The sequence below is a fragment of the Marmota monax genome, unplaced genomic scaffold (genome assembly GCF_021218885.2).
Source record: "Marmota monax isolate L192 unplaced genomic scaffold, Marmota_monax_Labrador192_F-V1.1 WCK01_AAM20220418_F8-fsc00185, whole genome shotgun sequence".
Lineage (NCBI taxonomy): Eukaryota > Metazoa > Chordata > Mammalia > Rodentia > Sciuridae > Marmota > Marmota monax.
This window is the reverse complement of record NW_026693278.1, coordinates 3,581,433-3,596,451: the sequence shown is the minus strand read 5'-3', so window position 1 is coordinate 3,596,451 and position 15,019 is coordinate 3,581,433. Positions and strand designations below refer to the sequence as shown.

Here is a 15,019-nt window from a genome sequence, read left to right as displayed (position 1 = left end):
TGAGGCAGGAGTATCACAAATTTGAGGCCAGCCTCAGCAACTAAATGAGGCCCTGAGCAACTTAGTGAGACCCTGTATCAAAAAAAAAAAAAAAAAAAAAAAAAAGGATGGGTTCAATCTCTAGTCCCCTCCACTCAAAAGTGAGTGAGGCAGACTGAAATCCTGAGAAGCTTACCAAAAAGAGACAAGGGCATGAGACAAGGCTTACAGATGTGAAGTTCGCTGTGAGCTTGGTTCCCAGGCATGGGACGGATGATTTGTGCTATGAATTACTGAGAAAAGAGACAAAGTCTGGTGCATTAAGGCCAGACTTTGAAGGGCCTAGCCAAGTCTCCCTTCTATTGTGAATGAGGGGAAAACAGACATGCTAGTCCTCTTGGACACCCCCACCCCTCCCTTAACAGAGAGCAAAGCTCACACACCTAAAACCAGCATACCCAAGTGCCTCTGCAGCTTGCCCAACTTTAGGCCAGGATCTAGCTCTGCTCCAGTTTCCCAGGGCCTGCCCAAACTTACCCGGAACACCACACCCTGACTCTATCTCCAAATGGATCAGTTGGCCATTGCCCTACAACTGCTGCTTGCCTGTCCCCGAGAGGGAGGAACCACTTAGTGACAGAGCCAAGTACACTCTTCCTTCAGTTGCAAGCTCTCTGTCTTCCTCCTTCCCCAACTGCCAGGTGCCAGGACCAGTCAGGTTCAAGGTGTTTCCTATGAAGCTCCACCAGAGAGCCCTGGGAAATGGCCGGCTGATAAGATCAAGGTTCTAGGAGAGCTTGAAGGGGGTGGGGGCAAGAAAATACTTAACCATCAGGGACCCTTCCTCTCACCGTTAACACAGAGATACCAGCCTGCAAAAACCTGCCCAGCCATAAAACTGCATGCTATGAGGAGACCAGAAGGCAAAGGACCTAAGTTCTTGACATTGATGGAGCTGGTACAATATTGCCAGGTGCATTTTCAGTCAACTGGTGCTCTTGAACATGACTTGTAGTTGTTCTAAGTCTTGAAGGGGCTTGAGTGAAGCTTTAGGTCCCATGGGAAAGACCTGCAGAAGCGCCTTCTCTGAGGAGCTAAGAACAAAACAGAGCAGACACGTCATTAATGAAACAAAAATGACACGGGGAGCCTGGGCGATTCACCTGGGCTTTGGTTCCCAGTGAGTCATAGAAAGCGAAGCCAAAGGACACGTTGGTATTGGGTGGATGCAACAGGAGAAAAAAATCTGGTGAAAGAAAGGAAGGAGAAGGTGTGGAGGAAAAGAAGGAGAAGCATTTTCTCCTCTCCATCTACACCAGAGACTCCCCAGGTGTCTCTTGGGGAAACAGAGGCTCCAGGGCCTGGTCAAGCTTTCTACAAGTTTGCAGTTCCCCGAGAAAGCCAGGCTGGAATAAGACTGACCAACAGTCCGCCGGTTGGATGGGCAGCGGGTGGCACTGGTGGGAGAAATTTAGTCCTTCTGCCAGCCCCAAGCTGGAGCAGCCCCAGGTGTATTCGTGGCACTGCTGGGCCTCAGCAGACAGCCAGTGTGCCTGGCAGGAGATGCAGGCCTGGGCGCCCCCCAGGAGGGGTGACCTGGTCTCTTCCTCCCCCACTCCCCAGGTGAGAGGGCCGCAGCTTGTGCATGTTTGTTGAAAGAGGCCCTGGAAGCGGCTCTAATTATCACGGTGGTAATTATAGGCTGGGCTCTTCTACCCAGGGTGTTCAAAAGAGACCTGGGGAGTCTCCCTGAGACGTGTCACCTGCCTGAGGCAGACTCCCAGGAGAGATGTTGCCAGTTCTGGTTGGGCTACTTCGCACTGCTTCTGAGAGAGCCAAAGACTCAGGTTTGACCTGGACACCACTTGTCCCTCCAGCCCACTCCCCTCTGTGCACCCCCCTCTCCACATGCACAGGTGGGCTGGTTTGGTATTTTTTGTTTTGGGGGGGTTTTTTGCTTCCAGATCTCTGAACACATGCAAGAGGCTTTCCTATTGTGCCCCCTCTTTGTTCTTTTTAGATGTGCCTGACAGTAGAGTTTATTTGGAGATATTAGACATACATACTTATTAGGATCCCATTCTTGTGGTTGTACATGATGTGGAGTTTCACTGGTCGTGTATTCACATATGAACATAGGAAAGTTATGTCCAATTTATTCTATGTCTTTCCTTTCCCCATCCTCCCTCCCTTCCCTTCATTCCCCTTTGTCTAATCCAATGAATTTTTATTCTTTCCTCTCCCCACCTTATTGTGTATTAGCATCCACGTATCAGAGAGATCCTATGGCCTTTGGGTTTGGGGGATCAGCATATTTCACTGAGTATGAGAGTCTCCAGTTCTATCCATTTACTGGCAAATGCCATAATTTCATTCTTCTTTATGGCTGAGTAATATTCCGCTGTGTATATGTACCACAGTTTCTGTATCCATTCATCTATTTTTTAAAAGATTTTTTTAGTTGTAGATGAACACAATATCTTTATTTTATCCATTCATTTTTATGTGGTGCCGAGGATCATACCCAGTGCCTCGCACATGCTAGGCAAGCGCTCTACCACTGAGCCACAACCCCAGCCCTCCATTCATCTGTTGAAGGGCACCTAGGTTGGTTCCATAGCTTGGCTTGAGCTGCCATAAACATGGATGTGGCTGTGTCACTGTAGTATGCTGATTTTCAGTTCTTCAGGTGTAAGCTGAGGGGTGGGATAACCCAAACAGTGGTTCCATTCCAAGTTTTCTGAGGATTCTCCATACTATTTTCCATAGTGGTTGCACCAATTTTCAGTCCCATCAGCATCCTATTGCCTCTAAACTGGGGCTTGCCTTCAATGTCACATCCTCCAGGAAGTCTGACTCGACTCAACCTAGGCTGGGTTAGATACTCCTCGCCTGTGCTCCTGTCCCGCCTCCTGGTAGCACTTAACACAGCGCACTATTGTTGTGTGTTTGCTTATCGTTTTCTCCCTCAGATTGTGAATGTTTGTGGGACAGGATGGTGGCTTGATGCCAGTTACCTCCCTGGTGTCCAGGATAAGACCCAGCTCAGAATAGAAACTTCAAATTTGTGGAATGAATGAGCGTGAGGGAGAAGGCAAACCAGGACGCAGAACAGCCACTTTCGCCTGAATTGTATTCAGTATCTGCTTCTGTCCCCAGCTCCCTCCCTGACTGAGAGAGAGAATCCTTTAGGACAGAGAAATCTCTCTATTAGTGACTTTATGGGAAGAGAGAAGATCAGAAGTAAGGTATGTGGTGAGCTTATTAGCCATCAAGTCACTTGAATTCTTTGAACATGGCTTTTTAAAAAAATGTTTTTTGAAAGCAGTTTTAGGCTTACAGAAAAATCGATGGAAAAGTACAAAGAGTTCCTGTGGTCCCTCTCCTCCGACACACAATGTCCCCTATTATTTGCATCTAATATTAGTGTGGTACATTTGTTACAATCAATGATCCAATAATAATAGTTCACTCTTTGTGTAGCATAGCCAGTGGTTTGGACAAATGTGTAATGGTGTCATACAGATGTCATACAGATTAGTCTCATTGCCCTAAAATTCCTCTATGTAATAGAGTACTGTGGCACATGCCTGTAATCCCAGCAACTTGGGGTGCAGAAGGATCACAAGTTCAAGGCCAACCTCAGCAATTTAGCAAGGTCCTCAGCAATGTGGCAAGACCCTGTCTCAAAATCAAAAAGGGGCTGAGGATGTGGCTCAGTAATAAAGCGCTCCTGAGTTCGATCCCAGTATCAAAGGAAAAAAAACCCACTTAGATTTTGCCTATTCATCCCTTCCCCAAACCCTAGCAACCCCTGATCTTTTTATGGTCCATGTTTTGCCTTTTCCAGAATGTCATATAGTTGGAATCATATAGTATGTAGCCTTCTCAGATTGGCTTTTTTTCTCTTAGCAAAATACTTGAAAGTTTTCTCCAAGTCTATGTGTCACTTAATCAATCTTTTTAAAAAATTATTTACCTACTCTAATTTGTTATACATGACAGCAGAATGCATTTCAATTCATAGTGTACGTATAGAGCACAATTTGTTGTGTCTCTGGTTTTTCACAAAGTAGAGTCACACCATTCGCGTCTTCATACATGTTCTTAGGGTAATGATGTCCATCTCATTCCACCATATTTCCTACCCCCCAGTCCCCCCTCCCTTCCCCTCCCTCCCCTTTGCCCTATCTAAAGTTCCTCCATTCCTCCCATGCTCCCTACCCGACCCCAATCCCCATTATGGATTAGCATCCACATATCAGAGAAAACATTTGGCCTTTGGTTTTGGAGGATTGGCTTACTTCCCTTAGCATAATATTCTCCAACTCCATCCATTTACCTGCAAATGCATGATCTTATTCTCTTTTAATGCTGAGTAATATTCCATTGTGTGTGTGTGTGTGTGTGTGTGTGTATATATATATATATATATATATATATATATATATATAAATACCATATTTTCTTCATTCATTCATCTACTGAAGAGCATCTAGGTTGGTTCCACAGTCTAGCTATTGTGAATTAAGCTGTTAAAAACATTGATGTGGCTGTGCCCCTGTAGTATGCTGTTTTTAAGTCCTTTGGATATAAACTGAGGAATGGGATAACTAGGTCAAATGGTGGTTCCATTCCAGGTTTTCCAAGGAATCTCCAAACTGCTTTCCATATTGGCTGCACCAACTTGCAGTCCCACCAGAAATGTATGAGTGTGCCTTTTTCCCCACATCCTCGCCAACACTTATTGTAGTTTGTCTTCATAATAGCTGCCATTCTGACTGGAGTGAGATGGTATCTTAGAGTAGTTTTGATGTGCGTTTCTCTAATTGCTAGAGATATTAGATATTTTTTCATATGTTTGTTGATTGATTGATATCTTCTGAGAAGTGTCTGTTCAGTTCCTTGGCCCATTTACTGACTGGGTTGTTTGATTTTTTGGTGTTAAGTATTTTGAGTTCTTCATAGATCCTAGAGTTTAGTGCTCCATCTGATGTGCCAGTGGTAAAAATTTGTTCCCATTCTGTAGGCTCTCTATTCACCTCACTGATTGTTTCTTTTGCTGAGAAGAAGCTTTTCAGTTTGAATCCATCCCATTATTGATTCTTGATTTTATTTCTTGCACTATAGGAGTCTTATTAAGGAAGTCGGGGCCTAATCCCACGTGATGGAGATTTGGGCCTACTTTTTTCCTCTATTAGGCACAGGGTCTCTGGTCTAATTCCTAGGCCCTTGATCCACTTTGAGTTGAATTTTGTGCATGGTGAGAGATAGAGGTTTAGTTTCATTTTGATGCATATGGATTTCCATTTTCCCAGCACCATTTGTTGAAGAGGCTGTCTTTTCTCCAATGCATGTTTTTGGTGCCTTGTCTAGTATGAGATAACTTTTATGTGGGTTTGTCTCTGTGTCCTCTATTCTGTACTATTGGTCTACATGTCTATTTTGGTGCCAATACCATGCTGTTTCTGTTACTATTGCTCTGTAGTATAGTTTAAGGTCTGGTATAGTGATGCCACCTGTTTCACTCTTCTTGCTAAGGATTGCTTTGGTTATTCTGGGTCTCTTTTTTTCCAGATGAATTTCATGATTGCCTTTTCTATTTCTATGAGGAATTTCATTGGGATTTTGATTGGAATTGCATTAAATTTGTATAGTGCTTTTGGTAGTATGGTCATTTTGACAATATTAATTCTGCCTATCCAAGAACAAGGGAGATCTTTCTATCGTCTAAGGTCTTCTTTAGTTTCTTTCTTTAGCGTTCTGTAGTTTTCATTGTAGAGGTCTTTCACCTCTTTCATAAAGTTGATTCCCAAGTTGTTGTTTTTATTTTTATGCTATTATAAACGGATTGGTTTTCCTAGTTTCTCTTTCAGAGGATTTGTCATTGCTGTACAGAAATGTCTTTGATTTATGGGTGTTGATTTTATATCCTGCTACTTTGATGAATTCATTTATTAGTCCTAGAAGTTTTCTGGTTGATTTTTTTGGATCCTCTAGGTATAGAATCATGTCATCAGCAAATAGTGATAGTTTGAGTTCTTCTTTTCCTATCCATATCTTTTTAATTTATTTCATCTAATTGCTCTGGCTGGAGTTTCAAGAGCTGTGTTAAATAGAAGTGGTGACAGAGGGCATCCCTGTCTTGTTCCAGTTTTTAGAGGGAATGCTTTCAGTTTTTCTCCATTTAGAATGATGTTGGCCTGAGGCTTACCATAGATAGCTTTTATAATATTGAGATATGTTCCTGTTATCCCTAGTTTTTCTAGTGTTTTGAACATAAAGGGTGCTGTATTTTGTTGAATGCTTTTTCTACATCTATTGAGATGATTATATGATTCTTATCTTTAAGTCTATTGACGTGATGAATCACATTTATTAATTTCCATATGTTGAACCAACTTTGCATTCCTGGGATGAATCCCACTTGATCATGGTGCATCAGGGAGAGGGCAAGGGGAGGTAGTGGAAAGTCAGACTGATTAAATTATCTTACATGCATGTATGAATATGCCACAGTGAAACCTGCTATTCTGTATGATAAATATGCACCAATAAAAATGTTTAAATTATATATCCTTTAGACAGCATATACGTGGCTCTTCTATTCCCTGTCTGACAATTTCTGTGTTTCAATTAGGATGTTTAGTCTGTTTACATTTGGTGTAATTATTGACCTGTCTAGGCTTGTTTCTACAATTTTGTTGTTTGTTTTCTATTTGTTCCATCTTTTTTCGGGGGGTGGGTACCAGGGATTGAACTCAGGGGCACTCGCTCGGCCACTGAGCCCCAACCCCACTCCCTTTTAATATTTTATTTAGAGACAAGGTCTCACTGAGTTGCTCAGGACCTCGCCATTGCTGAGGCTGGCTTTCAGCTTGCGATCCTCTTGCCTCAGCCTCCAGAGCTACTAGGATTATAGGTGTGCAGCACTGCGCCTGGCTGTTCCATCTTTAGTTGTGTTGTTCTGTTTCTCCTTTCCTAACCCTATTTTGGGCAATGACATTTTAATTCTTTGATTAGTCTTCTTTCTTTTTCTCTCTTTTTAGTTATATCCTCTTTAAACGTTTTGTAGTTGGCTGCTGTAGTAAGAACGAATCTCATGAATCTTTAGCTCAACAAATTGATATTGGGCCATTTCATATGAAGTATAGAAACTTTGAACTGGTATAGTGCCGTCTATCTCCACTCCCACCTTTTTGGCCATTCTTATTCTATAAATCACATTGATCTTGCTATAAACTCCACAGTAGGGCTGGGGATGTGGCTCAAGCGGTAGCGCACTCACCTGGCATGTGTGCGGTCGGGGTTCGATCTTCAGCACCACATACAAACAAAGATGTGTGTCCGCCGAAAACTAAAAAACAAATATTAAGATTCTCTATTCTCTCTCTTTCTCTCTCTCTCTTTAAAAAAAAAAAAAAAACCTACAGTACATCATGATTTTAGCCTTTCAATAGTCACATATCTCTTCATAAAATCAAGAGAAGAAAAAAAAATGTGAAGTTTTAAAAATGTTTATTCACATATTTACCATTTCGAATGTTTTTCATTACATTTCATCAACCTGAATTTTCTTTTTTTTTTTAATTTGTTCTAACTAGTTATACAAGATAGCAGAACTCGTTTCGCCTCATTGTACACAAATGCGGCAGGACTCTTCATGTCTCTGGTTGTGGGCGGTAGACAGTCCCACCACATGTGCAGTCATGGGTATCCCTAGGGTAATGATGTCTCAACCTGAGTTGTCACCTGGTGTCATTCCCCCTCAGCCAGATGAACTTTCTTGGTTTTTGTTTTATGCAGATCTTCTGGTGACAAATCAGTTTCTGCTTATTGCTAAGGTCTCTATTTTGGCTTCATTTTTGAAGGACAGTTTCCCCGGATGTAGCTATGATCTCTCTTGAGAGTTGGCCTTCCCCCTCCCCCGCCTCAGTGTCAATCCAGTGGGTTCCAACCTTCATTGTTGGCAACGAGAAGCCAGCTGTCACTTGTCATTATTCTGTTTATAATGAGTCATTTTTTTTCTAGATGTTTTCAAGATCTTATTTCAGCGTCAGGAATCAAAAGCAGGATCTCATGCGAGCTAGACCAACACTCAGCCACAGAGCTACAAGCCCTTCCGTTTTCAGGATTTTTCTATCTGGGGATTTCGGCAGTTTGACTAGGGCGTGCCTAGGCAAGGTTGGCTTTGTGTTTTTATCTGCTTGGGCTTCAGTGAGCTGTGTGTGTGTGAGTGTGTGTGTGGTGCTGAGGATTGAACCCAGGGCTTCACACATGCTGGGCAAGGGCTCTACCACGGAGCCACATCCCTACCCCTTTTTACGTTTTATTTTGAGACAAGGTCTCACAGAGTTGCTTAGACTGGCCTTGAACTTGTGATCCTCCTACCTCAGCCTCCTGAGCGGATGGGATTATCGGTGTGTGCCACTGCATCCAGCAATCACCAGGATCTCTGAGCTTACAAATTTGACTGAAGAAATTGGAGAAATCAGTCAATACTTCAAATATTTTTGTGCTCCATTCTCTTCTAAAATTCAAATTGCATGTGGCGTGCAGATCTTTTAATGCTGCCTCACAGGTTCATAAGCTTGGTTTAACTATCTATTTTTTCTCCCTTTACTCTTTAAAAAATGAATCATCTCCACTGAACTGTCTTCACATTCATTCTTTGCCATCTTCATCCTACTATTTTGTGCATTTTTCATTTCAGGTTATTTTACTTTTCGGTTCTAGAATTTCCACCTTGTTTTTCATAGTTTTTGTTCTGAGGATCCACATCTGTTCTCCTTCATTTTGACTGAGTTTCCATTAAGGCCTTGAAGACGTTAAGAATTGTTTTAAAACCCTTGTTACTGATTCTGACATCTGGAACCTCACTCTTTCTCTTCGTGGGTTGTGAGTATGATTAGTTTTCTGTTTCTCCGTATGTCTGGTCTGGATTATTCTGTGCCGGTCACTGTCAAGGGTACATTGTAGAGACCCTGGATTCCGTTATATTCCTCTCAAGAGCATTCCTTTTGTTCTAGCAGGCAATTTACTTGGCTGAACTCAAACTCCAAACTATTTCCATTGGAGACAGCAGTGGCTGAATTTCCACCAGTTCTTCCAGCTTCCAAGCTACTGAGCTTACTGGAATTTCTGGAACCTCCTATGTGTGAGTAACAACCAAGAGTTTGGACAGAGTTTACATAAATATTTTGTGACTCATTTGCTTTACAGTTTATTTCTTTCAGGAACCTCTCCCTTAATTTTTTAGCCATTCTTCTTGTCTAGAACTCTACTCATGACACCAGAAACCATTGTGAGTACAACTTTCAGCAGGCACAGTGGCACACACCTATATTCCTATGACTCAGGAGGCTAAGGCAGGAGGATCACAATTTGGAGGCCAGACTCAGCAACTTAGAAAGACCTGTCTCAAAATAAAAAATAAAAAGGGCTGGGGCTGGGCACAGTGGTGCAACCCTGTCATCCCAGGGGCTTGGGAGGCTGAGGCAGGAGAATCGCGAGTTCAAAGCCAGCCTCAGCAACTTAGTGAGGTGCTAAGCAACTCAGCAAAACCCTGTCTCTAAATAAAATATAAAAAAGGTCTGGGAATGTGGCTCCGTGATTAAATACTCCTGAGTTCAATCTCTGGTATGAAAAAAATAAAAGAAAAGAAAAAGACTACAACTCTCTATACATCCTCACCTGCCACACAAATTAGAGTGCCCTTGGATGAAAGGCACCCAGTGGCGTTCCTAGCTTTCAAGTGTTAACCACCCCACAGTTCTGCAGTTCATGTTCCCCAGTGCCTTCAAATCATTGGGGATCTTGTTGTGTTTTATTTTGTTCAGATTTTATAACTGTTATGGTTGTAACCATGGTTATCCAAGGCATGGTTATCCTGACTGAGTTATCCAGACACACCATACCCTTACATGAGTTAACCTTTTAAATTCCCCAGGTATAAGCTGGGGAAATTGAAGCCCTGAAAAACCAAAGCATCTGTCCAAGGTCACACAGGATTTGAAACCTGATGATACTGCCCTGTGCTTGCTCCCCTTCACCCCCCCACCCCCAAGTCTCCAAGGTGGTTCAGATTCTAGAGTCTTCTGGGAAAACACTTGGAGATGGGAGGAGGGGAGAGCCCTCAAAACCCCTGCTCGGGCCAGGGTGGTAGTTTCCAATCCACAATATCAGAATCATTTGAGAACTATGAACAATGTGGACTCGATGCCCACCTACTAGATCAATAGCTGTAACCAGAGGGACTGGAATCTATGTCTGATGCTGGGTCCCTGAAGGCTCCAATGTCCAGTCGGGATTGAAACCCCCTCTGGTAAAACAGCACTTCCTGCTGGTATCTCTGTGTTAGCACTCAGGACTCCCTTGTCCCTCCTGCTTCATCTAGTGGGTGACACCATTCCGTCACTTGCTAGCTGTGTGGTCTTGGGCAGACTGTACCCAGAATCCCCTCCCAAAAGTTAACCATCTTTGCAACAAATCTATGCCCTTGCTGAGTTCCTCTCCCCAAGAACAGAAAACATTTCAAACTTATCCCAGAGCCTGAAAGAACTTGTTAGAAATGGTTCAGATGTGGGGAGCCTGAGGTTGTACCCCTTCTTGCCTATCAAAGGGTCCATCATCCATGAACCTCCCCCAATGGCAATTCTGGATATTGAAATAGGGCGTGGAAATCACAAAGTCAGGCTTAAAGGGTGCCCTCAGGGGCCCAGGCTTGACCCAGGACAACCGGGAGGCTTCCTTTTTGGTACTGGGGATTGAACTCAGGGGCACTCAGCCACTGAGCCCCATCCCCAGCCCAATTTTGTATTTTATTTAGAGACAGGGTCTCCCTCAGTGGCTTAGGGCCTCGCTGTTGCTGAGGCTGGCTTTGAACTTGCAAAATCCTGTCTCTGGAGCCCCTGGGATGACAGGCGTGGGCCACCACACCCAGCTGGGAGGCAAGGCTTAATGCCCTGGTTTTTAGATGCCCGCTGAGCAGGTTGGTGGAGGGAAGGAGCTTACCCCTTCTGATAAATTTCTCTTTGGGACCCCTCCCCAGAGAAGCCTTTCCGGGGGGTGTACTCCAAGATGGCCGGTACCTGGCAGGCAGCTTGCTGCTCTTCGGCCACCCGCATCACATCAGGGCAGTAGTGTCAGTGAGCACTGAGGATCTGCAGAGCTCAGACAGCTCCAGGGAGGGAGGGAGGAGGACCTACTGTTTCCTGAGAACCTTCAAGGTGCCCAGTGCTGAATGTCCCTTATCTTACATCATCTGCTACCCTGCTGGGGTGACAGCTTTCTTTTCTTTTTATTTTTTCCAGTGCTGGGGATGGGACCCAGGACCTTTGGCCGTCCTAGGCAAGCACCCAGCCCCAGCCCTGTTTTCACTTAGGGAGCTGAATCCCTAGCACCCTAGCACCTAGCACCCTAGCACCTAGCAGGACAGACACTGGATCTTGAATCATGGAAGTGGTAAACAGCGACTGCTGTCTGGGTGCTCAGGAGGCCCCAGGCAGGCCTCAAGTGCGACATCCCTCTTAATCATATGTGCTGGATGAGAATTTTGCCAAAACCCCATGGTGTTGGAGTCTTTCTTCCCATTTTCCATAAGAGGAAATTGAAACCCAGAGCAGGTAAAGAGGTGATCCCAGGACAGAAGGCCTCAGATCCAAGGAAATGGGGCAGCCCCAGAACAGAAGGGCCTGGGTGGGAGGGAGGGAGGTGGGGGAGGGGAGATAGAGCAGAGGGGGGTGAGGGGCAGGGTGCTGGGGCCAGGAAGCTGCCTCTTTGAGCAAGTGTCTCTGAGCTGCCACCCGGCCACTCCCCCAAGAAATGCTGACTCTTCAAGGACCACACCCTTTCCCCACAGGAAAAGGCAGAAAGGAACCTGGGGGTTCACCCTGGCCACCTGGGGGAGGGGGAAAGGAACCAGAGGCTGCCCTGTGGTCACAAGCCCCTACTTCCATGAATGTCTCTGGTCAGATCTTGTTCCTGGGCCTTGGGCTGGGGAACAGTCTGGGTGGCAGGTGGCTCTCCACAGTGCCTGTGACACCCCTGCCCTGGAGCCTGGGCCTCCCTGGGCAGGTAAGGGCATATCCCAACGTGGCTGGCCGCCACCGCAGTTCAGAGGACACCCACTCGCTCTGCCTCATTGCTAGGTGACCCCCCCCCCTCCGTTTCCTTCCTGAGGGACCACAGGTGGCCCTGCCCACCTGGATAAGCCTCAGGTGACAGAGGGACCCCAACGAGGCAGATCCTGGGGGTGGGGCCCAAATGCAGCCCCTGTGCCTGGGCTCTTCTCAGGGTGACACAAATGACCAAGGTGCCCTGGCCACTCAGCCCCACCCTCCCAGCCACTGTCATCATCTCCCCTGCTGTCCCAGAAGCTCTTGAGCAGAGCTCCTCACTGTCCACCTGGATCCACTGTCCACCTGGATCCGAGTGAGCTCAGCACAGAGGAGGTGCCCCACAGGGACGGAGGAGCAGTGGGAAGTGGCCCTGTTGGCAGCCCATCCGCCTGCAGTCCTGAGGCCACAGGGCCCCACCCCCATCAGGCCAGCCGGAAGTCGTTTTCTCCAAGGGTCCCCTTTACCAAGTTCCCCAAAGAGGCCCTGCCATCTGACAGGGGCTGTGGACTCTAGGCAGGGGCTCGCTCTCCAGGTCCAGAAGCAGGACTGCTCTTTGCAGGGAAGGGCCCTGGACACCATCTGCAGGCCTTCCACACTGGGCCACCAGCTCCCTGGGAGGCTTTTTGCTGTCCTGGGCACTCTGGCCAGAGCCTGCAGGACCTCCTGTTGAGCTGCCAGGGGAGGATCCCTTGGCAGAGCTGTTTGGGCCTCCCTTCCTGTCTTCACCCCACAGCCCTCTGTACCCAGGGCAATGAGGACCCGGACTCCAAGCCCAGCTCAGTTTGTTCCTGGCCCCAGTCCCTGTTCTCTCCAGCCAGCCGTCAGGGAGACCCTCTCTGCCAGGGGGCTTCCTCCTGGGACTCCCTCTCAGACACCCCTTTCCTTCCTCCATCAGCCTCTGTCCGCTCCTTCAAGCCCGTGGGGCTGGTGGGGACCTGTCTGAATCCCGGGTTCTGGTGCCTGCAGAAGGTGTCTTTCCTCCCCCAGAAAGCCCCAGGGGTCCCCTGCCAATCAGGGGTGTGGCTGGGCATGTCCCCTAGGGGATCCCACCTTCTTAACTACTGGGGGACTAGCCCTTCCTACTCCAGGGGTGCAGATGCAGAACCTCAGACCCATCTCGGAATCCGACACTGAAGTGAAACCTGGGTTTTGGCAATACCCCCCCCCCCCCCGCCCAGAGTCAGAGCACATCCAAGTTTGAGGAGCCTGGTCTCATCATGGGGCAGAAGCAGTCTAAAAACGAAAGAAACCCCACAACTTCAGGAGCGATCATGCTTCAGCTCGTAAAACAGGAGGGAGGTTCACTGATGTTTATTTTGTAATTAAGCCTTATACCATCTACAGGCTTTCATCCAAGTTCACACTGTCAATGAAGCTTTTTATGGTCATCTTTACGGTCACACTATTTAAAATCTCACCTCCTGCCACGCACTCTGTGTTCCTTGACCCCCTTTCCAGTGTTAGTTCTTGCTAGAATGTTTGTAGCCATCTGACAGATGAAAAATATCATTTTAAAAATGTGTACATTGTTTCTCTCTCCCCTTCCTAGGTGAACTCTATGAAGGCAGACACAGATCTATCTTAGATGCTGCTATATCCCCAGGATCTACAACAGAGCCCGGTACTCCACAAGCCCTCAAAAATGTCTTTGAAATTAATGTTAGATGATATATATACACATACACACAATCATTACGTGATAAAATGATGAATTTATCTAACAAAAAATTAATTTCCAAAATACATAAGAAACTCAAACAAGCTGGGCATAGTGCATATGCCTGTAACCCCAGCAATTTGGGAGACTGAGGCAGGAGGATCACAAGTTAGGGCAGCCTCAGCAACTTGGGAGACCCTGTCTCAAAAAAAGGGGCTGAGGATGTCGCTCAGTGTAAAATACCCTTGGGTTCAATTCCTAGAACCAAAAACAAAAGCAAAAGCAAAATCCCTCAGATAACTCAAGAACACCAGGAACAAACAACATAATCCAATTAAAAATTAACAGACCTTTCTCAAATGAAGATACACAAATGGCCAAGGAGCACATGAAAATTTGTTCAATGTCATTAAAATTGTTATGGTTTAGATATGAAGTATTTCCCCCAAAGCTCAGGTGTTAAGCAGTACAAAACTGCTCAGAGGAGCCCGACACGGTGCCGCACACCTGTCATCCCAGCAGTTTGGGAGGCTGAGGCAGGAGGATTAAGAGTTCAAAGCCAGCCTCAGCAAGAGCAAGGCACTGTCTCTCAATAAAATACAAAATAGGGCTGGGATGTGGCTCTGAGTGAGTGCTCCTGAGTTCAATCCCTGGTCCCCCTCCCCACCAAAAAAGGCTGTTCAGGGGCTGTGGATGTGGCTCAAGCAGTAACGCGCTCACCTGGCATGCGCAGGGCACTGGGTTCCATCCTCAGCACCACATACAAACAAAGATGTTGTGTCCGCTGAGAACTAAATAATAATAATAATAATAATAATATTAAAAAATTCTCTCTCAAATATTAAAAAATTCTCTCTCAAATAAATAAATAAATAGCTCTGGCAATCCCAGAAGCTCAAAATACCCCCCAGGCTCAGGCAGGCCCTACTGTCACCCCAGGCAGGCAGCACCCCTGACCCGGGTCTCTGTCCTGTAGGCGTGGGGTGGTGGGGTGGGGGGAATCTCCTCGCGCACAGCAGGACCCTCTGGGGACTTCCCAGGCTGATCCTGCAGGGAGGTTGGTGGTGCACTTGGCCCCATATCCCAACCATTATTCCTTACCGCCTTAGAGAAATTTCCATCTCTGCAAAATTTCGGTTTCCTTTCTTTAGAAAGCTCAGTTTCGTTTTCCCGTGTGGCGGGAGGCTGGCTGCAGCGCTTGGGGAGGAGTCTGGGTTGCACGGAGAAGTCTTCCAGCTCTAGCTGCAAACACGTGGGACAGATC

At 46.2% G+C, this 15,019-nt stretch overlaps 1 long non-coding RNA gene across 3 annotated transcripts; it reads right to left on the bottom strand.

Moving 5' to 3' along the window:
* Positions 1–903: 903 nt before the first annotated feature.
* LOC124100842 (uncharacterized) lies at positions 904–15,000 on the bottom strand. Of its 3 annotated transcripts, XR_009227992.1 has the most exons (4): positions 14,857–15,000; positions 14,476–14,546; positions 7,268–7,336; positions 904–1,073 (listed from the first exon to the last, which is right to left on the bottom strand). It is a non-coding gene; the product is annotated as an uncharacterized LOC124100842 (long non-coding RNA). The 3 variants fall into 3 exon arrangements; XR_009227993.1 differs by lacking the exon at positions 7,268–7,336 and having other exon boundaries at positions 14,857–14,999; XR_006854428.2 differs by lacking the exons at positions 904–1,073; positions 7,268–7,336 and adding an exon at positions 11,701–13,587 and having other exon boundaries at positions 14,857–14,997.
* Between the last annotated feature and the right edge of the window lie 19 nt (positions 15,001–15,019).